Raw genomic sequence first — 26,885 nt, 5'->3', positions numbered from 1 at the left:
ACCTCTTCCTGCGTACCAACCACTTCCTGCGTACCAGCCACTTCCTGTGTACCAGCCACTTCCTTTGTACCAACCTCTTCCTGTGTACCAACCACTTCCTGTGTACCAACCACTTCCTGCGTACCAGCCTCTTCCTGTGTACCAGCCTCTTCCTGCGTACCAACCACTTCCTGTGTACCAACCTCTTCCTGCGTACCAACCACTTCCTGCGTACCAGCCACTTCCTGTGTACCAGCCACTTCCTGTGTACCAACCACTTCCTGCGTACCAACCACTTCCTGCGTACCAACCACTTCCTGCGTACCAACCACTTCCTGTGTACCAGCCACTTCCTGCGTACCAACCACTTCCTGCGTACCAACCACTTCCTGTGTACCAACCACTTCCTGTGTACCAACCACTTCCTGCGTACCAACCACTTCCTGTGTACCAACCTCTTCCTGCGTACCAGCCACTTCCTGTGTACCAACCACTTCCTGCGTACCAGCCACTTCCTGTGTACCAACCTCTTCCTGCGTACCAGCCACTTCCTGTGTACCAGCCACTTCCTGTGTACCAACCTCTTCCTGCGTACCAACCACTTCCTGCGTACCAGCCACTTCCTGTGTACCAGCCACTTCCTGTGTACCAACCTCTTCCTGCGTACCAACCACTTCCTGTGTACCAACCACTTCCTGCGTACCAACCACTTCCTGTGTACCAACCACTTCCTGTGTACCAACCACTTCCTGTGTACCAACCACTTCCTGTGTACCAACCTCTTCCTGCGTACCAGCCACTTCCTGTGTACCAACCACTTCCTGTGTACCAACCTCTTCCTGCGTACCAGCCAATTCCTCAGTTACTTCTTCCGTACCAGCCACTTATTTTTTTCCAGCCACTTCCTGTGTACCAACCACTTCCTGATTACACCTTACACCCTGTTTAACAGTCACTATCTGCTTACCAGCCATCTTCTGCTTACTACACACACCCTGCTTGCCGAAATAAATGATATCTGCTAATGTTCTTTTAGACCTCTTTTAGTCTGCTCACTGAACAAAACAACAACAACCAACTCAAAAGCATTTAAAACATTATTATAATAAACGTGCTTCTCCTTCGAGTACCACTCATTTCCTATTGACCAGCTTGTTCTGTACTTAGCGCTATTACCTTGTGTACCACTTACCTCATGCTCAGCATACCTTGAAGCTAATGTCCTGTATAACCTGTTCCAATGAAACTGACGTCTGTAGGACAAAAACTCCTTGAATATATCTTCCACCCCATGAACCTGTGCACGTCTGTGTTGACTAAGTTCTGGAATGAAATTTAAAATGTGCAGACAGTATGTCTGGGTGATTAAGTTCGCACTAAAGTAATCCATGTAGCTAGCGACTACTAAAACAGAAGTTTTACAGTACTCAATAACATCACATTCAAATATTTCATTGTCACATAACCACAGTCATAAGTAGAAACATTTTATTGTTTGGTTTATAGTAATGTTACATTTTTTTAAATTGCCACAAAGCTGTTTGGTTCCGTTTTTACTGCTTGGAAAGCCAGTAGGTAATAGGAAGACTCTTTAGTTGGTTACTTCACGTTATTTGTTGATTTCAGTGTCTACTTATGGTCTGTATACTTTCTACGCCCGACTCTGAATAGAACTTCTTCTCTCACTTCTTTGTATATTCAATACATAAGAAAACAGAATAAAAACAATTTTTTTGCTAGATTCTAGGACATCTTATCATATACAGCAGCGGTTCTCAATCTTTTATCTCGGCGACCCCTTTTTACAATTCCCTACACTGCGGCGACCGCCTCGTCACTTTTCCTTACGATATAAGATGGCAATCTCCTGGTGTAAGTGTTTGAAATGTGCATTGCCAGAGCTTTAGATTTCATCACGAAACTGTTTGGAATTATAGTCTTTCAATAGATCTCTCTCTCTTGATTACAGTACAAATAACTGAATGTTTGATCATCTATTTACTTGTCTATTTCTTAGTCACCATATCCACGTTCTATGTTTATAGGAACATTTGAAAAGCATGATGGAGCAAGAGCAGTGATCGGGACAAAAGTAAATCAAGTTTGTTTTTATTTTGCCAGAATAGAGATTCCCGGGACTGTCTTTACAAGATCACAACTACTGTCCTTTTCTTTATTTAGATTTCATGATTAAAAAGCTGGAAAACCATGTTTCACTAAAATAATTATTTGAAATGGTGAAAAAATTGCGTTACAGAAAAATCAGGATATGACTGCAAACAATTGATCCAGATTTTGTAATTTGACATTAAAGAGAATTCATTTTTCTCTACATCGCTATTAATGAGTTCAATAAACTTTTTCTGTCTCCGGAACACTTTCAACTTTGACTGTAATTGAAGATATGGCAAGTACAAACGGCATGTCAGATTTGGAAAGTTGGATGAAATTTCGCGCGCATGCGCAAATGTTCTTTCACAGATTATCATTCTATCCGTTTGGCAGATTCATTCTCATTTTCCTCATTGAGAGTAGATATGATTGGCAATATGCACATTTTTCAAATTCCATTTTAGTTTGCCAATTTGTAAGGATCAGATTATTTCAGACAAATCGAGCCATGTTACATTAGATTCATGCAGTTACGCTTTTAATTACTTGTAATCCTTTGGCAGTGTCTTGGTTACTTTCGTGGTTGAATCACACAGTAAGTTCCAAATACTTTTGATGATTCATTCTTTATGAAATGCAGACTAACATACTTGCAAAATTGGAAACACCATCTGTGTGAATATCACTAATATTTTTCAAAAAGATTTTCTACTTCACCACTTCACTTTTGTAATAGTTTCCAGTAGTTTGCAAAAAAGAAAATCGTCTTTAAAATCGACATCTTTTTAAATACCTATCTTTACCGTTAAGTACTGGGTATCATAGCTCGGATGTTTAGTATTAAAATGACGTTGCATTTATTATAGCTAAATAGATTAAGCTAATAGATCCTCGTTTCAAATAACGCACTGGGAGTTTACAATTTCTGCTGAAACTAGTGAACTAAAACCATATCAACATTTATTTTCTGAACGTTCAGTCGTGTGAGAACCCCTGGAGTGGTCCATAACGAAGACATGACTTTCAATAACATTTCAATAATTTAAACGAAATTGCTTTATAGTTTCACCACGACGTCACCATTGAAATAATACCCATGATTCCCCAATAGTGTAACGTTGTGGTGTACATTAGTTTACATTAAGTTAAACTGTTCAAAACTGTTCAAAATAGTTCTGCTGCGACAATTACAATGTTTGAGATCATTCTGTTTCATATAGCTAAAAAAAAAGAAAAGAAACTTCAGTAAAAAAAAAGTTTGTAAAATATCGTTTTAAACTCTAGAATAGACAAAAATCATCCATTTTTCGATGGTCTTAGGTGACCCCTGGGAAATCGTCAATCGACCCCCAAGGGGGTCGCGACCCTTAGGTTTAGAACTCCTGATATACAGATTCTCTCTATACATTTATTATGTTATTAAAGTCAACTTATATTATACTCTATATAATAATGTTATTAAAGTCTATTTATAATCTAGTCTTAAAATCTAGAACTCTAAGTTCAGAAAGTTTCCCTGAAGAGAAGCGGTATTTGGTCATAAGCGCATTAAAACAATTTATAGAGTTGGCCTTAACTGATGGCATGGATTGACCGTACATGAAACAGACATATTGGTCTAGTTCAAAAAGTGCATTTTACAGACACTTTCATAGAATCATTCACTGTCAAATATGGACATACAAACACGTATTCACAAACATGTGCTTATAAACATGTACTTAACAAACATATACTTAACAAACAGATACTCACAAAAACATAATTCGAAAGTTAAGAGAAACAGACTTAAAAGGTTTGAAGACTTTGTTCCCTATGGCAGATACAAAGATATAAATAAAGAACATTTAGAAGGAACAGAAACAAAAACAACTTTAAAAAAAAAACAACTATCAGATTATTGTCAGTCAGACGGTTTACGGACCAGTTTACAGACTTCTGGTTGCCTGATATTTCAATGTAAAGAAATCTAAGAAGTTATAGAAAAATGTGTAAATAGGGTGAAAGACTTATTCCATCAGAAATGGGGCCGACTTGTGTCGTATAGAGACATTTCAACCAATACTTTTTGGGCCAGGCTAATAGAATCTGTTGACTGTTGTTTGCTTTAGATTGACAGTTTTTACGTAAAAAAAAAATTCAAAACTCCCTTGGCCACGCTCATGGAATTTGGTGATTGTCATTTGCTTTATTTATTTGTTTTTTTGTTGATGCCACGTCACAACCTGTGGGCAGTTGAGACCAATAGCTATTTGCCACGTCACAAGTCTGACGTCATTGTCCGCAGGTTATGCTCATGCCATCTATGACGGTTGAACTGACTTCATTCTCCTTATTAATGTTCTCTTTTTGTTTTTGTTTCCACCTACTGCTCTGACTCTTTGTTTTGTTTCCACCTACAGCTCTGACTCTTTGTTTTGTTTCCACCTACAGCTCTGACTCTTTGTTTTGTTTCTGCCTACAGCTCTGACTCTTTGTTTACCTACAGCTCTGACTCTTTGTTTTGTTTCCACCTACAGCTCTGACTCTTTGTTTTGTTTCCGCTTACTGCTCTGACTCTTTGTTTTGTTTCCGCTTACTGCTCTGACTCTTTGTTTTGTTTCCACCTACAACTCTGACTTTTTGTTTTGTTTCTACCTACAGCTCTGACTCTTTGTTTTGTTTCCGCTTACTGCTCTGACTCTTTGTTTTGTTTCCACCTACTGCTCTTACTCTTTGTTGTGTTTCCGCCTACAGCTCTGACTCTTTTGTTTTGTTTCCAAAGAGTCGTAAAGTGTGTACACAATGGGAGAAGGCTACGTTAAAAAAGGTTTCAGATCTCTCAATCGATGGGAGCAGATGATGTAAAGCTTATCTGTTTCTATGGTCAAATCTTAACGAAGGCGTCATGTGGCCAGCTCAACGAAGAAACGCATTTACTTCCCCAGCGTAAGTCAGGTACCCAGTAGAGTTGGAATGACTCAGGGGCGTCCTAATAATCCCAAATCCAATTCCAGTCTTAATCGGTTTCAAAACCAAGACCCCACAAGATACAAACAATGTACATTTGGAAGAATAAGAAACAAAAATATATTTAAAAAAAAACACTCATGACCCGAATGCTATTTTTTTTATTTACTTTTAATATAGCGCGCTCCGCCAACCCTTATAGCTCTATCCCCGTCATGGACAGAAGTGGAACAGCATGTGTTGAGAACATTCAGATTAAAAGTCCGAGCAAATCCTCAAATGAACTCGTGTCAGATATGCTAATGGCGAGGATTACAGTTGCGGGCAGCATGTTGGGATTGCAATTGTGCTTTCTACAATTATCAGCGGCTTCTAGCGACAACAACAGCAACCAATAGAACAAGTAAAAACAACAACTTGCAACTCTTGAACGTCTTGGCACGACATCTGCAAGGAAAAGGAAAAAAAAATTGGTCCAGCCAAAAAAAAACAAAAACCTAATCGTGTGACATGAAAGGGCAATTGTACATGGAGTGTCAAGAAAAGTTCAGCTCTGAACAAAATACAAGAGAGACGTGAAATACGACATGCAAGGCAGTACTGAACAGACGTTTGTTTCTTCTCTGAACACGAGAGGGCGGATCCAGAACTTTTCAAAGACAAAAAGACTAGGTTTCAAACATGAACTGAATGAACACCTAATGATCCCCAGGCCACTGGAGATAGACATGAAGAGTAACTAAGAGAATACAAGAAGTGGCATGTCTCGAAAGTTAAAGAAGTGTTTCTTTTACTTCTGACATCTCCATTGATGAAACAAAACATAACGTTGTCGCCCCCTTAGGACAGATTGGGACTTGGGACTGCGTTGTAAGCCACGTTTTGTCTTGCAGTATGAGATAGCAATCCTTCTACTGAGATCTACAGCGCATTGTTTATCCTAGTTTAAAAACAAAAAAGCGAAGGTCTAATCAAGGCTGAGTTTTGGTCAGCCTGGGTCTCCTGTTAACTGTAGAGGAGAAGGGGGGCAATTCAGATTGTTGACTTCAAGATTGTTTGGTTTTGGATTGTTTTTTACTTTGTGAGATGTTTTTAGAATGGAGTGTAACTCAGTGTAACTCAGTGTAACTCATGTGTAACTCATGTGTAACTCAGTGTAACTCATGTGTAACTCAGTGTAACTCAGTGTAACTCAGTGTAACTCATGTGTAACTCAGTGTAACTCAGTGTAACTCAGTGTAACTCATGTGTAACTCAGTGTAACTCATGTGTAACTCAGTGTAACTCAGTGTAACTCATGTGTAACTCAGTGTAACTCATGTGTAACTCAGTGTAACTCTGTGTAACTCAGTGTAACTCAGTGTAACTCAGTGTAACTCATGTGTAACTCAGTGTAACTCAGTGTAACTCATGTGTAACTCATTGTAACTCATGTGTAACTCAGTGTAACTCATGTGTAACTCATGTGTAACTCAGTGTAACTCATGTGTAACTCAGTGTAACTCATGTGTAACTCAGTGTAACTCAGTGTAACTCAGTGTAACTCAGTGTAACTCATGTGTAACTCATGTGTAACTCATTGTAACTCATGTGTAACTCAGTGTAACTCAGTGTAACTCATGTGTAACTCAGTGTAACTCAGTGTAACTCATGTGTAACTCAGTGTAACTCATGTGTAACTCAGTGTAACTCAGTGTAACTCATGTGTAACTCATGTGTAACTCAGTGTAACTCAGTGTAACTCAGTGTAACTCATGTGTAACTCATGTGTAACTCAGTGTAACTCAGTGTAACTCATGTGTAACTCAGTGTAACTCAGTGTAACTCATGTGTAACTCAGTGTAACTCAGTGTAACTCAGTGTAACTCATGTGTAACTCAGTGTAACTCAGTGTAACTCAGTGTAACTCAGTGTAACTCATGTGTAACTCAGTGTAACTCAGTGTAACTCAGTGTAACTCATGTGTAACTCATGTGTAACCCAGTGTAACTCAGTGTAACTCATGTGTAACTCATGTGTAACTCAGTGTAACTCAGTGTAACTCAGTGTAACTCATGTGTAACTCAGTGTAACTCAGTGTAACTCAGTGTAACTCATGTGTAACTCAGTGTAACTCAGTGTAACTCAGTGTAACTCATGTGTAACTCAGTGTAACTCAGTGTAACTCATGTGTAACTCAGTGTAACTCAGTGTAACTCAGTGTAACTCAGTGTAACTCATGTGTAACTCAGTGTAACTCAGTGTAACTCATGTGTAACTCAGTGTAACTCAGTGTAACTCAGTGTAACTCAGTGTAAAACAGTGTGGGTTTTGTTCCTAGTCCAGGACGGTTGGATTTTAGTTATAAAGTTGATATATAGATTCGTATGTATTTTGTGTAGCTATAATTCAGTCTATTGGATATTGAGCTATTATTATTATGTATTAATGATACTGGAAATGTCATTTGCTAGACTTGTGCGGCTGTGCCTGTATTTTATTTGTATGTTCAATAAACAAGTTATATATATGTCCGTGAATCGGCATTCTGAATCTTCATATTTGTTGTCACTGTCATCTTCATGACTTGGTGACATTTGGCAGTCAGCATTGAAGTACACACACACACGTAGAGTAAGAAGAAATGAACCTTGACCGTCTAATTACGTCATAGTAAGTATGGTTTGGGGGGGGGGCACAGGTTGATACAGAAATATAAGGGACAATCGTAGGCTCTATTTTGGTCAAGCAAGGATTTCAACTAAATGATTTTGTTAAAAGAATAACTAACTATTGGTCATACAGGGAAACCTCGGGCTGGACGGTTATAATTTTTCTAATTATAATATTCTAAAAATTAAGTTTGGTCTGGAAGTATAGTCAATCGCATTGATCGCATTGATCACACATACGTCCGGCAGGTTTTCCCGCGTTTATTCATTAAAGAGTTAAATCAATAAATAGATGAGCGTGAACATTTAGCGCTTCTAAGTAGAGCTTATCAGACTATTATATACCATATGTCTGAATCCAGTGATATATATATAATAATATAGTAATATATATATATCCAGTAATATAGTCTAGATTACTGTCTTCTAATGTTGCCTTGCAGCATCAGTAGTCTATAACTTAGGGATTTGTGGTCCACTAAAATTGTCCGAAAGATCAATTGAAAGACTTCAATATTTAGTTTTTCAGCCACAGTTTTGACATTATTTAAAACGTTGTTTTCTGTATTATTATTAGTTATCATTTTTTATTCAAGATAAATTTTATCGCAATGTTTTGACTTCAAAATTGCTTGTTGGGAAGTTTTTAAATTTGTACCTACATTGCAGGCAATAATTTGTCTTCGATGGTATTTTCCTATTTTTTTAAAGAAAGAAAATAGAAAACCAGTTTGTAAATCTTGAAGTCAGTATAACATTACACTTTGTACACTTTGCTTCATAACAACTTGTAAAAAAAATTGTCATAATTGTCTTCGATCTGACGTATAAGAAATGGTTATAAAAATTGTCTTCAAATATTTAGAAAATGTGTTGATGATTAAGTTGTGAAACTAGATTTTTGATAATGCTCTCTCAAGGCAGATACTTACAAGACGCATTCTGGAACTTCTATGAGCAACTGAAGGACCAGGCCCATGCAAGTTTTTTCTTTTCCTAAGTCTTGGACGAATCTGATTGACATTTGTGATGTTGCCTTGTGAAGCATTTGTATCAGAGGAATTGTTCATCTCAACATCTTTGAAAAAAAGTATTGGCCAAGGAAAAACCAGAGAGTTGGAATTTCGACAAACTCGACAAAGTTATGTCTAGAACATCAGCCATTAAATTTTAGTTTACCTTTGCTGTACTGATGAGTGGTTGAGATGCTGGAGCTGTTACCTTGCTCGGAAAGGTTTTTAGGTCATCTTCTTCAACTTCAAGAGGCTCTGTGTTGACAAATGGTATCTGTTTCTAGTGGATGTCTCAGGCTTTACATGGTTTCTACTTGAGAATTAAAATTAGTTGAACTCCAAACAAACAAACAAAAAAATGGTCAAGAAAGACGTGAGTCACAGGGACTGCTTTAGGTGTGATCTTGTTACCAAGCTTCTATCAACTCACTCTGTCTGTGTGGCACAATATTCGTACACGTTATGTCTCACACACACACATCCCCGATCAAGCTGAAACTTGACAGAATTATTTGTTGTACCTAACAAAACCTGATCTATCGAGAAATTGACAATAAGCTAATTAATTATTGCTAATTAATTAATTTTGTTTTTGTATTTAAAAAGGGAAATAAATGCTACTTATTGAGAGATGTTGCAGTATATATGGAGTCATTTCCATTATTACGTTTTTTACACGTTATTTTCTCCCGATTCATATTCTCGGATCAAGTTAAAATTTCGCACAATTATTTATAGTAGATGAAAAAAGATAATTCAAGAAAAAAAAATTAAACAATTAGAGATAATTAATATATCAGTGGCAATAAATTTATTTTGTTTTATGAGCTGATATATATGGCAGTGATTTCGAGGGTCTTCCTTTTAGGGACGCTTTATTTTTTGTATATATTTATTGCTTAACCCTAACCCTAACCGCCAAGCTGTTCCTTAATTAAATTCTAGATGTCGCTACTAACTTTTGAAACTCACCAATCATCAGCCATCGATTGGCACGTGAGAGCTGAATGATTTTGACATGCAGTTTCCGACCTGCTGGCTACTAAAATCACGACGCTAGAGGTGTGGCCCGGTCCCCACCGCGCCGAGCCAAGTCTTTGTCTCTGTGAAGTCTTGAGTGGACCCATCATTGGGACGTTCTCTAGGCGTTTGGCGAGTACATCTCAGTGCCATTGTTTTACCTCGTGTACTAAATGTCTAGTTGGCCCTAGACCAACCATTTCGGTAATTAGTGCTGAAGTTTGTTATGCAAATCTAGCACATTATTAGTCAACTTCCTAAATAGTCCTCCAAACTCTACATCTGTTATACACTCATCCACTTGTTTCTTTGAGTATGTCGCAATAAATCTGGAGGGTACCAAAGTCTAGATTGTATCAGGGGTTATACTACTAGTCAGTGCTTTTTTGTGACGGTACTCACCGGTACGGCGTACCGGCACCTTTTTCAACGTAACGGAAAAATATTACTTTTCTTGTATTTTAATGTTTATTATTAATTTATTAGTATTTGAAAGTTAAGTATTACCTTACTGAGTAGCGGCACCTATTTGTTTTTCCTTACAAACACTGTGACTAGTTGTTTGTGTACTTCAACCACTGTGACTAGTTGTTTGTGTACTTCAAACACTGTGACTAGTTGTTTGTGTACTTCAACCACTGTGACTAGTTGTTTGTGTACTTCAAACACTGTGACTAGTTGTTTGTGTACTTCAAACACTGTGACTAGTTGTCTGTGTACGTCAAACACTGTGACTAGTTGTTTGTGTACTTCAAACACGCAGATTTCGTTTTCTTCCAACACTCCACATACTAAATTGTTTGTTCACTAACAGGTGATGGCGTACATTTAGTCATCATTCATCAGACACTTTGAGAACATTTCTATCCAGCTTCTCCCAGTCCTAGGGACTTGACCGAAACAAAACTTTGTCTACTAAGTGCTCTGTCACGAAGAGGATGTTTTGATTTACTCATAAACAGTTCTGACTCCATGAAATGAACCACTTTGTACGTAGACATTATGACTCCATCAAATGAATCACTCTGTACGTAGACATTATGACTCCATCCAATGAACCACTTTGTACTTAGACATTATGACTCCATCAAATGAACCACTTTGTACTTAGACATTATGACTCCATCAAATGAATCACTCTGTACATAGACATTATGACTCCATCAAATGAACCACTTTGTACTTAGACATTATGACTCCATCAAATGAATCACTCTGTACATAGACATTATGACTCCATCCAATGAACCACTTTGTACTTAGACATTATGACTCCATCAAATGAATCACTCTGTACATAGACATTATGACTCCATCAAATGAATCACTCTGTACATAGACATTATGACTCCATCCAATGCACCACTTTGTACTTAGACATTATGACTCCATCAAATGAATCACTTTGTACTTAGACATTATGACTCCATCAAATGAACCACTTTGTACTTAGACATTATGACTCCATCAAATGAACCACTTTGTACTTAGACATTATGACTCCATCAAATGAACCACTTTGTACTTAGACATTATGACTCCATCAAATGAAACACTTTGTACTTAGACATTATGACTCCATCAAATGAATCACTTTGTACATAGACATTATGACTCCATCCAATGAACCACTTTGTACATAGACATTATGACTCCATCAAATGAATCACTTTGTACTTAGACATTATGACTCCATCAAATGAACCACTTTGTACTTAGACATTATGACTCCATCAAATGAACCACTTTGTACTTAGACATTATGACTCCATCAAATGAATCACTTTGTACATAGACATTATGACTCCATCAAATGAACCACTTTGTACATAGACATTATGACTCCATCAAATGAACCACTCTGTACTTAGACATTATGACTCCATCCAATGAACCACTTTGTACATAGACATTATGACTCCATCAAATGAATCACTTTGTACTTAGACATTATGACTCCATCAAATGAATCACTTTGTACTTAAACATTATGACTCCATCAAATGAACTACTTTGTACGTATACATTATGACCCCATCAAATGAACCACTTTGTACTTAGACATTATGATTCCATCAAATGAATCACTCTGTACATAGACATTATGACTCCATCAAATGAATCACTCTGTACTTAGACATTATGACTCCATCCAATGAACCACTTTGTACTTAGACATTATGACTCCATCAAATGAATCACTCTGTACATAGACATTATGACTACATCAAATGAATCACTCTGTACATAGACATTATGATTCCATCAAATGAATCACTCTGTACATAGACATTGACTCCATCAAATGAATCACTCTGTACATAGACATTATGACTCCATCAAATGAATCACTCTGTACATAGACATTATGACTACATCAAATGAATCACTCTGTACATAGACATTATGATTCCATCAAATGAATCACTCTGTACATAGACATTGACTCCATCAAATGAATCACTCTGTGCATAGACATTATGACTCCATCAAATGAATCACTCTGTACATAGACATTATGACTCCATCCAATGCACCACTTTGTACTTAGACATTATGACTCCATCAAATGTATCACTCTGTACTTAGACATTATGATTCCATCCAATGAATCACTCTGTACTTAGACATTATGACTCCATCAAATGAATCACTCTGTTCATAGACATTATGACTCCATCAAATGAATCACTCTGTACTTAGACATTATGACTCCATCCAATGAATCACTGTACTTAGACATTATGACTCCATTAAATGAATCACTCTGTACATAGACATTATGACTCCATCCAAAGAATCACTCTGTACTTAGACATTATGACTCCATCAAATGAATCACTCTGTACATAGACATTATGACTCCATCCAATGAACTACTTTGTACTTAGACATTATGACTCCATCAAATGAATCACTCTGTACATAAATTATGACTCTATCAAATGAACCACTCTCTACATAAACAGTTTTGACTCTATCAAATGAACCACTCTCTACATAAACAGTTTTGACTCTATCAAATGAACCACTCTCTACATAAACAGTTTTGACTCTATCAAATGAATCACTCTCTACATAAACAGTTTTGACTCTATCAAATAAACCACTCTCTACATAAACAGTTTTGACTCTATCAAATGAACCACTCTCTACATAAACAGTTTTGACTCTATCAAATGAACCACTCTCTACATAAACAGTTTTGACTCCATCAAATGACTCACTCTCTACATAAACAGTTTTGACTCCATCAAATGAACCACTCTCTACATAAACAGTTTTGACTCTATCAAATGAATCCACTCTCTACATAAACAGTTTTGACTCCATCAAATGAATCACTCTCTACATAAACAGTTTTGACTCCATCAAACCATCAAATGAACCACTCTCTACATAAACAGTTTTGACTCCATCAAATGAACCACTCTCTACATAAACAGTTTTGACTCTATCAAATGAATCCACTCTCTACATAAACAGCTTTGACTCCATCAAATGAACCACTCTCTACATAAACAGTTTGGACTCCATCAAATGAATCACTCTCTACATAAACAGTTTTGTTGGGGACAGTGTGTCAGAAACTAAAACTTAATTATCTCCCATTTCTGTGACACGTCTCGGGAGAAATAATTAATGAGTAAGGACGAAAGCGAGACGCACACAAATTTAATTTACACTTTGGGCTTTCAGACCGCGACCTGCGGCCCATGTCGGTGTAGATTACATTATGAAGAGTGGGTTCTTTCAGACAGACCTTCGCCACTGCGATGTTTTGTCCTTCGAAGGCGTCGCCACATCACTAAATCTTGACAGTCGTCGCACTAAAGGACAAGGGTCAGTTCTCCCTTCCTACTGGATTTACGACCCTGACTTTGCACTAGAGACTGTCTAGCCCCCACTGTTGTACTGAGAGCCCGTACACTATGTCTTGAACCATAAAGTCTCAGATCTGTAAAACGTATCACTAACGTTGACCTTAATTCTCCATTTTGTGTTGCCATTAAGTATCGCCCTCTAGGCGCCTCGCTAAGCCCCTTGGGTAGACGGAAGTGACCTGGAAATGAACTCTTGACAACACACTTCGGCTCAAAGACCTGGATACAGTGGTCGTAAGGTTTTGTATTTCTGTTAGTGTTGTTTCTAACGTTTGTACTTGTCTGTATGGACACTAATGGATGTACCAGTAATTAACTGTACAGTCAAGACATGGATCTCACTTCCTAAGAAATGACTGAGTTTCAAGGACAAGTAGATAATTACGTCCTACACTTTGAACTTGTCATACATTTTAATGAGAGAGTAAAATTCAATGTCAATAGTTCTTCTGACTGATTGAAACAATCTTAGCATACTACCAGCATATTCACATAATATTCTTAGCACAATAACAGCACACAGCGCATTCTTAGCACATTCACAGCACACTCTACCAGACAAGTACGTGCTTCTAAATAAGGAAATGTCACTAAAGAGAAACATACAACTCACTTCTTTGTTGATCCCCTGGGAATCTACTTTTAGCCTTTTAAAATTGAAATTGAATACGAAATGTTGGTGCTCATGGTTGTAAGAAAAGGTGTAATCGGATGGAAGGGTCAAGGACATATTGCTTTTTATTCTACAGAATGTGGGACCTTTGATTCTCTGGCTTGTAACCCGAGTGACGTCACTTGAAGTTGATCCGATTCCACCAAGAGACAATGGGTTCACTGGCTGGCATCCACAGCGGTCACTTCAAGTGGTCAATGCAAATAATGACGCCATTTTTATTCTCTTTTTGTTTGACACTCCATATACCCCATTTCATTCTAGGGTGCACACACAAAAAAAAACGCCCCATCCCTCCAATGACACCCATCCAGGCCCTTCCCTAATGACTAATGGCTATTTCATTCACTTCCCCTTTGGCTGACCTCGACTGGACAAAAGAAAGACCACGACCTGGCTGGTCAGTCTGATTAAAAGGAACTGAATTCTTCCGGAAATTATTTTTTTTTTACAGTTGTGACGTCGCCGTTAAAAATATATAGACACATCTAGACATGTCATTTAGACACATCTAGACATGTCATTTAGACACAATTAGACACGTCATATAGACACATCTAGACATGTCATTTAGACATAATTAGAAACGTCATATAGACACATCTAGACATGTCATTTAGACACAATTAGACACGTCATATAGACACATCTAGACATGTTATATAAACAAATTTAGACATGTCATATAGACACAATTAGACACATAATCACCGAACCACACCGTTACAGACTGAACTATTGGACCAGGGTTTGTTTCTTTCTATCCTACAAGTTTCTAACGACATCTCCACAAATGACCAAGAAAATGTGAGCATGATTTTAGGTTTTAGAAATAATTTGATAGGAAAATTAGAACTTGACAAAACAATCCTTTAATTTTTGTCTACAACTATCTAAGGTAGTCTAATGACCTAAGTCGTCAGATGGTGGTGTATGGTAATACTTCAAAGGCACAAAGAATCGACTAAATAGACTAATTCAAAAAAGCATCTTATATCACTCAAACACAGCTACCATCTTTTGAAGAAGTATCTTATATCACTCAATCACAGCTACCATCTCTTGCAGAAGTATTTTATGGACGATACCTTTCCAAGACATATGAAATCCTTAAAGACAATATGCGCTTCTTAAATCACGGTTCCATCAGATCTAGACGAGGTGGTCAGCTCCTGTCCATTAGGCTTGAACAAAAGATTTAAAAAAAAAACATGTTTATTCCACTGTCAGTCAGGATGTTTCAAGACCATTCGTCGTCAAACAGAAGTACTTAGAAGTCTAAGTCATAAAGCAATGGGTTTCTGTGTGTGCGTGTGAATGTTGTTAGTATTCACATCTAGCTTTTTATTTGTTATGGTAATAACGCTGAGGTGGACAATTGTAGTCATACTAAATTTCCTTTTTTTTTTAACCAATAAAATTATCTTATCTTATGGATGTCTTCAGTTTTAGATTACCAATGTAGGCCTATAAAGAGTCAGACAACATGCTTAAGGTTAGCCTCCACTTACAAAGCCTGTCAGCTCCGTATAAAACACTAGTCCAGTACCCCAAGTACTGCCAAGGTCACTTCTGCTGGGTAGTTTCAAAATTGAAAGAAGATAACTGGGAGGGAACATTTGATATATAACAGATACATCTAGAGTCAAATTATTTTCATCTCAGATTACTAGTGATTCCAATTGTCACTTACTCAATTGTCTGATTATCTTACCTTATTCTTCTTGTCTATTGGTCTGATTATCTTATCTTATTCTTTCTGTTGATTGGTCTGATTATCTTATCTTTTTTCTCCAGTTGATTGGTCTGATTATTTTATCTTTTTCTTCCAGTTGATCGGTCCGATTATCCATCTTATTCTTCTTGTTGATTGGCCTGATTATCTTATATTATTCTTTCTGTTGATTGCCCAGCCTCTGTTCTTGATCATAAATGTTTACACTAGATGTGCCAAGCCAGTTAATGCTTGTAATGTGGCGCTAGTTTGCTGCCGATGTGAGTGGCTCCCCTATAGGGCTATGGGCTAGCTACAATGGATCTTTAAAATCCCCTGTCCTTGGTCATCACTTGACCAGAATTTCAACAACTCAGTGGGACTGTCTGTGGAGTGCTCGAGAACTGCTGCCTCTCCTGTAACGATAGGACTGGTCAGCTTTGATTCGGATGAAGTGAAGATCCGATTCAATTCATAGAAGGCTGATAAGTCATGACGTTGGTCTGGGACCAGATCGTGTTGACTGATTCAACGCAGGAGATAGCAGTAATTACTGAGAGATGTCTTGGAAATAACAGCTGATTCTTGTCAGTACTAAACGTGTTTGGCCGTTACTAAGTGTAAAAACAACAGAAGACTTCTTCTAGTCAGTGAGTTTTAGAAAATGTAAGGCAGAGTGAGTCCACAATTAAAGATTCTCACAATATATTTTGGCCAAGTCCTCATATGCCTGAAGCGAGGAACTCTTTATATAGTCAAAACTTACCACCTATAAAACCCAAAGTAAGTATGGGTGCGCGATGGCTGAGTGGTTAAGCACTTGGCTTCCCAACCTGGGGTCCTGAGTTCGAATCTCAATGAAGACTATGGGTACTTAAGTTGGGGAAAGTAAAGGCGGTTGGTCGTTGTGCTGGCCACATGACACCCAGCTTGTTAACCGTTGGCCAAAGAAACAGATGACATTAACATCATCTGCCCTATAGACCGCATGGTCTGAAAGGGGAACATTTTTTTTTACTATGAGTCCCTAAGTGATAAAGCTGCATAAATGCATAGTATAGATCTAGAAGTTACAAATGTAAAAAAAAAAAGGTTACAAAGACAGTTTGTGTGGAAACACAAACTCAAAATAGGCCCCCGAAGTGGTCCACCCAAGCAGGCTTCAATATTTTCAGAAAGAACATCTGAATGAAATTATATCAAAGACAAATGAGAGATAAGAATGGAGAAAGGAGGTTGACAGATCTTGTGTAGTGCCCCAACGATCCCGCAGATCAAAGGATAGGTGAAAGTGAATGTAAAGTTAGATGTGAACCTGGCCTAACTAGTTACCCTTGTGGTCTATAGGGCAGATGATGTTCATCTGTTTTTGTGGCCTACGGTTAACGAGGGTGTCATGTAGCCAGCACAACGACCAACCGCCTTTACTTTTCCCCAACTAATGTCAGGTACCCATTAGAGCTGATAGGACTCAGAGGCGCCCAAAGATTCCAAAGTTGAAAATCCCAGTCTTCACAAGGATTCGAACCCGGGACCCCCGATTCGGAAGCCAAGCGCTTTACCGCTCAGCCACCGCGCCTCCCCTGGCATAACATATGTCTTTTAATTGATCTACTTGTTTTGAAAAGGATCAATCTCTTAATGAAATCCTCAAATAATACATTAAAAGAAAATAATACATTGGTCTAACTTATAATACATATTAATTCGCTTTTTCTCTTTAAAAAACTGCTTGCTTAACTTTCAGAAAAAAAAGTAAAGTAGCCGTTGCATCAGAACTTTGAATGGTCTAAAATATTGTGATGTCGGATTTTCAATATCTTTTGTAGTTTACGAGATCTAAACGGGACGAACGGACAGACGGACAGACATTTCGAACAAAACTAATAGCGTCTTTTCCCTTTTCGGGGGCCGCTAAAAAAAAAATAAAATCGTTGTGTTGAAGAGTGTTTATTGAGATTATAACTTTTGTTAAAAATGAAATAAAAAAAAAAAAAACAAGATTACAAAGAGAGTTTGTGTGATATTATCACACAAACTCAGAGGCGAACCCCTTGGAAGTCAACAATAGACCCATGGACCAGGAATATTTAAGCCAGTGTCAACAATAGACCAATGGACCAGGAATATTTAAGCCAATGTCTTGTTTTTATCGTTTAAATTAATAAAATTGTAAAAAAAAAATCATTTGGCGTTTTTTTTTTCACATTAAAGCAAACAGGACAACACTTCATCTTTACTGATCACTTAAAAACTGAATGGAAACCTCCCTGACAGTGTCGGTGGAACCTGGTGCGGTAGCTCCCCATCAACTTTCTTCAAATATATTTCAATTAACACTATTAAATTACTAGTTAGTTCTTTTTGTTGAACAAATACAGTGAGCTGATTACTTACTATTATTGATTTTTACTCAATGTAAAATGAGTGTCTATTCTATTATAAAATCCCACTGTTATGACATTTATTCAAATTGCAAATTTTACAATAATGTTTAATTAAAATTAGAAACTGACTTAACATCACCTGAACAGGTTTCTTTTGTTATACTTAAATACAGAAATGGTATAACATTGTGCTTTGTCATTTAAACTTAAAATACCATGTAGACGTGTCTAGGCATGTTTGGGCATATATCTAGAGATTTTAATATAATTATCTTATCCGATGTGTCTGCTTTTGCCAAGATATATTTTTTTTAACTTGGTTTTCATCTCTCGCTCCCCCCCCCCTAGTGACGCTACTGCTCCACGTACCTCTCCCCAACAATTTCGATATGTCTGTTCTTGCCAAGATAATTTTTTTTTTAACTTGTTTGTCATCCCTAAAATGGTTTCACCCGGTGCGACCGAACCCCTCGCACCCCCCTAGTGACGCTTCTGCTCCCAGATACGTACCTTTCTCATACAATGTCGATTAATATATTGGAGTAAACGGGCTAGGTAATTAACAACTAACCGGTTATCCTTGCGAACAGCATAGTGCACTATTTCCCACTAGTAGGCCAACTAATCCTGATCATAATCGCTCTATTTACTTAATAGGTCTAGACTAGATCTAGAACATAGAATATATCTAGAATCGGGAGCTAGACTAAATCTAGATTTCTAGACTAGTTCTAGATGTAGTCTAGATATCTAGGTCTAGACTTAGAATCTAGACTAGGTCCAGATCTAGAATCTAGACTAGATCTAGACCTGGAATCTAGACTAGGTCTAGGCCTAGAATCTAGACTAGGTCTAGGCCTAGAATTTAGACTAGGTCCAGATCTAGAATCTAGACTAGGTCAAAACCTAGAATCAAAACTAGGAAAAGGTCTAGATCTAGAATCAAGACTAGGTCTAGATCAAGATCTAGAACTAAATCTAGAATCCAGATTAGTTCTAGAATGTAGACTTGACCTTGAATCTAGATATATTATCTAGACCTAGAATAAAATTCGTAGGCCTATGACTTTAAAAGTTTAATCTTAAAATTACTAGACTTAGAGTTAAGCCAATATTATGATCAGGATTAGTAGGCCTACTGGATAATAATGCACTATGCAGTTCGCATCACATTCACTTCTTCACCGTTTGCATAATAAATAAATCTGCGCCCCTAAGCTGAAAGAAGATAAACTATTTCTTTAATAATTTATAGATGTAAATTTTGTTCAAATTATTTAATACGTTTAAATCTAAATCTAGATATACATCTGGCCTCTGTTGAGTCTGATTTAGATTGTTGTCAAGTGTAGGTCTATAATGAGGATATGTCAAAACTACGCGCTATAAAAGTAGTTCGTTTTTATTTTTTTAATTTTTTAACTAAAACGAAGTTCGTATTAAAATTATTTTTTTAAAACTACATTTGAATCTTGATTCTATTCCATGAGTTAGCTAATAAATGGAAAATCTATTTTATAATGATCCATTGATACTTTTTCTATTGTGACCTTAGATGCAAATTTTTTGTACCAATGCGCGAATCTGTGAATGAAGCTGGATTTATTAATGACGAAGTCTATGACTTTAAAAAAAAACTTACCTCCCCTGAAGTTTTTCATTGAAAAGTGGTGTATTTTTTTTTTATCTGCTTGCATAGATAATTTAAAAAATTAGATGGTTCGCTTTCGGAAAAAAAATAGTAGCCGTTGCATCAGAACTTTAAATGATCTAAAATATCATGATGTCCGATTTTCATTTTCTCTTCTAGTTTCTGAGATCTAAACGGGACGGACAGATGGACGGACGGACGGACAGGTCAAACAAAACTAATAGCGTCTTTTCCCCCTTTCGGGGGCCGCTAATAAAAACCTGGACGAGGGTGATGAGATGTGATGAGTGTATTGATATATGGCCGGCTCAACAAGCAGACATTTCTAGTCAGTTTCTTTGATTTGTGACGAGGTTCATGGCGACACTGAATCCACGTTGTACCAAATAAAAAGACGGGAAAGCAGTCAACAATTTCTGTACAATGACCCATAATGCAGGATATACATTAGAAATATGTTTTTGGAACCAGAATTTGTGTTCTCCTTGTTCAAACATTGTTTGAAATTCCTCCTTTGTGGATATTTCAATAAGCTAATCCTAAATCCAGCAGTGATTTGGGTCTGAGTTTTTACACGCGGTTCAATAGCTAGTCGGGAATATCCAAGTGAAGAATGTCTTCAAATGTTTGCTTTAACTCGACCTAGAATAGACATATCAAACTTATCAAACAATAGTGAAGGATGAGTCGACTTTCATTCAGAATATTCAATCGGACAAACTGGCTTTTAGCGAAGAATTTATTTTAATTGTCTACAATTTTCATCTTTCTGAGAACCCCTTGCGGATCCCAGTGGTTCAATTTGTGGTGTGCGGACTATTACAGGGAGGGAGATGGTAATCTGGATGAAGTTTCCATGCTGCCTTTTCGAAAGCTATTTTTAAGAAACGTTTCTCACTAGTCTGAATTCGAACTCGAGGTTTCCGACGTGCTAGCCACTGAACTATTCAAGTGCTTCTAAAACTAGAATGTTTTATAGACTGTTGTTAGTTTTATTACGTGACACAAGGCTTATCTCCCCTAAGATTAGTACATTTTCTATGTAAAACATAGTAAATTAAGCAATTAATAATTTATTATATACTTGTTAATTTTTTTACTTAATTAATGTGTTGCCATCTACAATGTTTCAACTCGATCGGAGAATGTGAAGTGGGAGAAATAACGTGGGCAAGATTCCAGACAGAGAGAGTGAGTTGATATATTTTTGGGTGAAAATGGCTGCTATTTACTGACGAACCAGTAAGGTCTAGATAATTACAGATTTCAACAAATATACAGATAGCAAAATATATATTTTTATATAATAGACCAAAAACAGTATGATCAATTAAAATTTAAAAAATAGATAAAAAAAATTAAATCGAGAGTTCCCCACTTGCATAGCGAGCAGCTACCCAGCGAGCAGCTACCCAGAGAGCAGCTACCCAACGAGCAGCTCGCAAGCGAGCAAAACTAAAAATGACCATTGGTCCTAAACATCCTTCAATAGGTGACCTATCTAGAGTGAACTATACCCACATCCCTAAACATCATTCAATAGGTGGCCTATCTAAAGTGAACTATACCCCATTCCTGGACTTGAACATCCTTCAATAGGTGGCCTATCTAGAGTGAACTAAACCCCATCCCTGAACATCCTTCAATAGGTGGCCTATCTAGAGTGAACTATACCCACATCCCTAAACATCCTTCAATAGGTGGCCTATCTAAAGTGAACTATACCCACATCCCTAAACATCCTTCAATAGGTGGCCTATCTAAAGTGAACTATACCCCATTCCTGGACTTGAACATCCTTCAATAGGTGGCCTATCTAGAGTGAACTAAACCCCATCCCTGAACATCCTTCAATAGGTGGCCTATTTAGAGTGAACTAAACCCCATCCCTGAACATCCTTCAACTGGTGGCCTATCTAGAGTGAACTAAACCCCATCCCTGAACATCCTTCAATAGGTGGCCTATCTAGAGTGAACCATACCCCCATCCCCTGTGCAATCAATCGTGAGAGAGTGTGCTGGAATGTCAGCCATGATGGAACACCAGAGTAACATGGCTGTTCCATTGGAGTCGATACTTTAATTATTGAAGTCTTAATGCCCAGAGTATCGCTCTAATACGTTATCGATCCTTTTTGTACATAAATGGAAATGATAAGGGTATCGATTTTTATTTCTCCTCTCCTGAAAAGCTGATGTTTGCAAATAAAAATAGAAAAAAGAAAAACTTTCAGCTGGTATTTCGATTTTTTTTTAAATCTTTGAAAAAAAAATGTTTTATTCATAGTACGGGTAAAGTTAATATTGAGTAAATATTTAGCATTTAAATATTGTATAGATTTTATCCCTTTATGTTGCATACAGCGTGATCAACAAGAAAGCGAAGTTATTTCAAGTATGTTGTAAAGTTTATACATACAAAACCTGGACACGCATCTCGGAAACGGCTCTAATTGGTTTCCTAGAAATTTGACAGTTGCCGTATATCGTTGGGCAAAGAATTACTAGCTCGTTGGCCACATATATAACTTCCATTAAAACAAGAACTACTCTCGCAAATATCTCGTAACTTACATTAAAACAAGAGCTACTCTGGCTAGTATCTTACAGTGAAGTTACAATGACCAAGTCACAGGCAGTAAACTGTAAAGAGACTTAGAGACAAACAGATGTCGTGTACGAAGACTAACAAGAACATTAACTCCTCATAAAAGCATCTGCTACGAATGACATTACTTCCCCCTGAGCTGGCCTTTACTTACCCAACGAGGTCATTGCGGGTGATCCCGGCTGTAATCTCCACCAACGATCAATAATGCGTTAACTTGTTTCTTTCATTGTAGCACTAAGGGCTGATCCTAAGGTCTGGTCTCAGAGTTAATAGTTGTGTCCATTGAAAGAAACAGGAAGAGAAGACATAACATGGATGTTATTTGGTTGCCAGAAGAATTTACAAGTTAGACCAAAGAATGGAGACATAGCACGTAGATAAACTCAGAAATGAAACTATTAAAGAATGGAGGCATAGCACGTAGATAAACTCAGAGATGAAACTATTAAAGGATGGAGACATAGCACGTAGATAAACTCAGAAATGTAACTATTAAAGAATGGAGACATAGCACGTAAATAAACTCAGAGATGAAACTATTAAAGAATGGAGACATAGCACGTAGATAAACTCAGAAATTAAACTATTGAAGGATGGAGACATAGCTCGTAGATAAACTCAGAGATGAAACTATTAAAGAATGGAGACATAGCTCGTAGATAAACTCAGAAATGAAACTATTAAAGAATGGAGACATAGCACGTAGATAAACTCAGAGATGAAACTATTAAAGAATGGAGACATAGCTCGTAGATAAACTCAGAGATGAAACTATTAAAGAATGGAGACATAGCACGTAGATAAACTCAGAAATGAAACTATTAAAGAATGGAGGCATAGCACGTAGATAAACTCAGAAATGAAACTATTAAAGGATGGAGGCATAGCACGTAGATAAACTCAGAAATGAAACTATTAAAGGATGGAGACATAGCACGTAGATAAACTCAGAAATGAAACTATTAAAGGATAGAGACATAGCTCGTAGATAAACTCAGAAATGAAACTATTAAAGGATGGAGACATAGCACGTAGATAAACTCAGAGATGAAACTATTAAAGGATGGAGACATAGCACGTAGATAAACTCAGAAATGAAACTATTAAAGGATGGAGACATAGCACGTAGATAAAATCAGAAATGAAACTATTAAAGGATGGAGACATAGCATGTAGATAAACTCAGAGATGAAACTATTAAAGGATGGAGACATAGCACGTAGATAAACTCAGAAATGAAACTATTAAACGATGGAGACATAGCACGTAGATAAACTCAGAGATGAAACTATTAAAGGATGGAGACATAGCACGTAGATAAACTCAGAGATGAAACTATTAAAGGATGGAGAATTAGCACGTAGATAAACTCAGAAATGAAACTATTAAAGGATGGAGACATAGCACGTAGATAAACTCAGAGATGAAACTATTAAAGAATGGAGACATAGCTCGTAGATAAACTCAGAAATGAAACTATTAAAGAATGGAGACATAGCTCGTAGATAAACTCAGAAATGAAACTATTAAAGGATGGAGACATAGCACGTAGATAAACTCAGAAATGAAACTATTGAAGAATGGAGACATAGCACGTAGATAAACTCAGAAATGAAACTATTAAAGGATGGAGACATAGCACGTAGATAAACTCAGAAATGAAACTATTGAAGGATGGAGACATAACACGTAGATAAACTCAGAGATGAAACTATTAAAGGATGGAGACATAGCACGTAGATAAACTCAGAGATGAAACTATTAAACGATGGAGACATAGCACGTAGATAAACTCAGAGATGAAACTATTAAAGGATGGAGACATAGCACGTAGATAAACTCAGAGATGAAACTATTAAAGGATGGAGACATAACACGTAGATAAACTCAGAAATGAAACTATTGAAGGATAGAGACATAGCTCGTAGATAAACTCAGAGATGAAACTATTAAAGGATGGAGACATAGCTCGTAGATAAACTCAGAGATGAAACTATTGAAGGATGGAGACATAGCTCGTAGATAAACTCAGAGATGAAACTATTGAAGGATGGAGACATAGCACGTAGATAAACTCAGAGATGAAACTATTGATGGATAGAGACATAGCACGTAGATAAACTCAGAGATGAAACTATTGAAGGATGGAGACATAGCACGTAGATAAACTCAGAGATGAAACTATTGAAGGATGGAGACATAGCACGTAGATAAACTCAGAAATGAAACTATTAAAGGATGGAGACATAGCTCGTAGATAAACTCAGAAATGAAACTATTGAAGGATGGAGACATAGCACGTAGATAAACTCAGAGATGAAACTATTGAAGGATGGAGACATAGCACGTAGATAAACTCAGAGATGAAACTATTGAAGGATAGAGACTTAGCACGTAGATAAACTCAGAAATGAAACTATTAAAGGATGGAGACATAACACGTAGATAAACTCAGAGATGAAACTATTGAAAGATGGAGACATAGCACGTAGATAAACTCAGAAATGATACTATTGAAGGATGGAGACATAGCACGTAGATAAACTCAGAGATGAAACTATTAAAGGATGGAGACATAGCACGTAGATAAACTCAGAGATGAAACTATTAAAGAATGGAGGCATAGCTCGTAGATAAACTCAGAAATGAAACTATTGAAGGATGGAGACATAGCACGTAGATAAACTCAGAGATGAAACTATTGAAGGATAGAGACTTAGCACGTAGATAAACTCAGAAATGAAACTATTAAAGGATGGAGACATAACACGTAGATAAACTCAGAGATGAAACTATTGAAAGATGGAGACATAGCACGTAGATAAACTCAGAAATGATACTATTGAAGGATGGAGACATAGCACGTAGATAAACTCAGAGATGAAACTATTAAAGGATGGAGACATAGCACGTAGATAAACTCAGAGATGAAACTATTAAAGAATGGAGGCATAGCTCGTAGATAAACTCAGAAATGAAACTATTGAAGGATGGAGACATAGCACGTAGATAAACTCAGAGATGAAACTATTAAAGAATGGAGACATAGCTCGTAGATAAACTCAGAAATGAAACTATTAAAGAATGGAGACATAGCACGTAGATAAACTCAGAGATGAAACTATTGAAGGATAGAGACATAGCACGTAGATAAACTCAGAGATGAAACTATTAAAGGATAGAGACATAGCTCGTTGATAAACTCAGAGATGAAACTATTGAAGGATGGAGACATAGCACGTAGATAAACTCAGAGATGAAACTATTAAAGGATGGAGACATAGCACGTAGATAAACTCAGAGATGAAACTATTAAAGGATAGAGACATAGCTCGTTGATAAACTCAGAGATGAAACTATTGAAGGATGGAGACATAGCACGTAGATAAACTCAGAGATGAAACTATTAAAGGATGGAGACATAGCACGTAGATAAACACAGAAATGAAACTATTAAAGGATGGAGACATAGCACGTAGATAAAATCAGAAATGAAACTATTAAAGGATGGAGACATAGCACGTAGATAAACTCAGAGATAAAACTATTAAAGGATGGAGACATAGCACGTAGATAAACTCAGAAATGAAACTATTAAACGATGGAGACATAGCACGTAGATAAACTCAGAGATGAAACTATTAAAGGATGGAGACATAGCACGTAGATAAACTCAGAGATGAAACTATTAAAGGATGGAGACATAGCACGTAGATAAACTCAGAAATGAAACTATTAAAGGATGGAGACATAGCACGTAGATAAACTCAGAGATGAAACTATTAAAGAATGGAGACATAGCTCGTAGATAAACTCAGAAATGAAACTATTAAAGAATGGAGACATAGCTCGTAGATAAACTCAGAAATGAAACTATTAAAGGATGGAGACATAGCACGTAGATAAACTCAGAAATGAAACTATTGAAGAATGGAGACATAGCACGTAGATAAACTCAGAAATGAAACTATTAAAGGATGGAGACATAGCACGTAGATAAACTCAGAAATGAAACTATTGAAGGATGGAGACATAACACGTAGATAAACTCAGAGATGAAACTATTAAAGGATGGAGACTTAGCACGTAGATAAACTCAGAGATGAAACTATTAAACGATGGAGACATAGCACGTAGATAAACTCAGAGATGAAACTATTAAAGGATGGAGACATAGCACGTAGATAAACTCAGAGATGAAACTATTAAAGGATGGAGACATAACACGTAGATAAACTCAG

General features: G+C 37.0%; 1 long non-coding RNA gene across 2 annotated transcripts; it reads right to left on the bottom strand.

The window, feature by feature from the left end:
• Positions 1-1,071: 1,071 nt before the first annotated feature.
• On the bottom strand, positions 1,072-10,566 carry LOC129923263 (uncharacterized). 2 transcript variants are annotated; one of them, XR_008775179.1, is made up of 4 exons: positions 10,232-10,566; positions 8,871-9,014; positions 8,624-8,769; positions 1,072-1,302 (listed from the first exon to the last, which is right to left on the bottom strand). It is a non-coding gene; the product is annotated as an uncharacterized LOC129923263 (long non-coding RNA). The 2 variants fall into 2 exon arrangements; XR_008775178.1 differs by lacking the exon at positions 1,072-1,302 and adding an exon at positions 5,121-5,487.
• Between the last annotated feature and the right edge of the window lie 16,319 nt (positions 10,567-26,885).

Source organism: Biomphalaria glabrata, chromosome 16, assembly GCF_947242115.1.
Source record: "Biomphalaria glabrata chromosome 16, xgBioGlab47.1, whole genome shotgun sequence".
NCBI lineage: Eukaryota > Metazoa > Mollusca > Gastropoda > Planorbidae > Biomphalaria > Biomphalaria glabrata.
The sequence above is the reverse complement of the archived record's forward strand: the minus strand, read 5'-3'. Positions and strand labels throughout refer to the sequence as shown.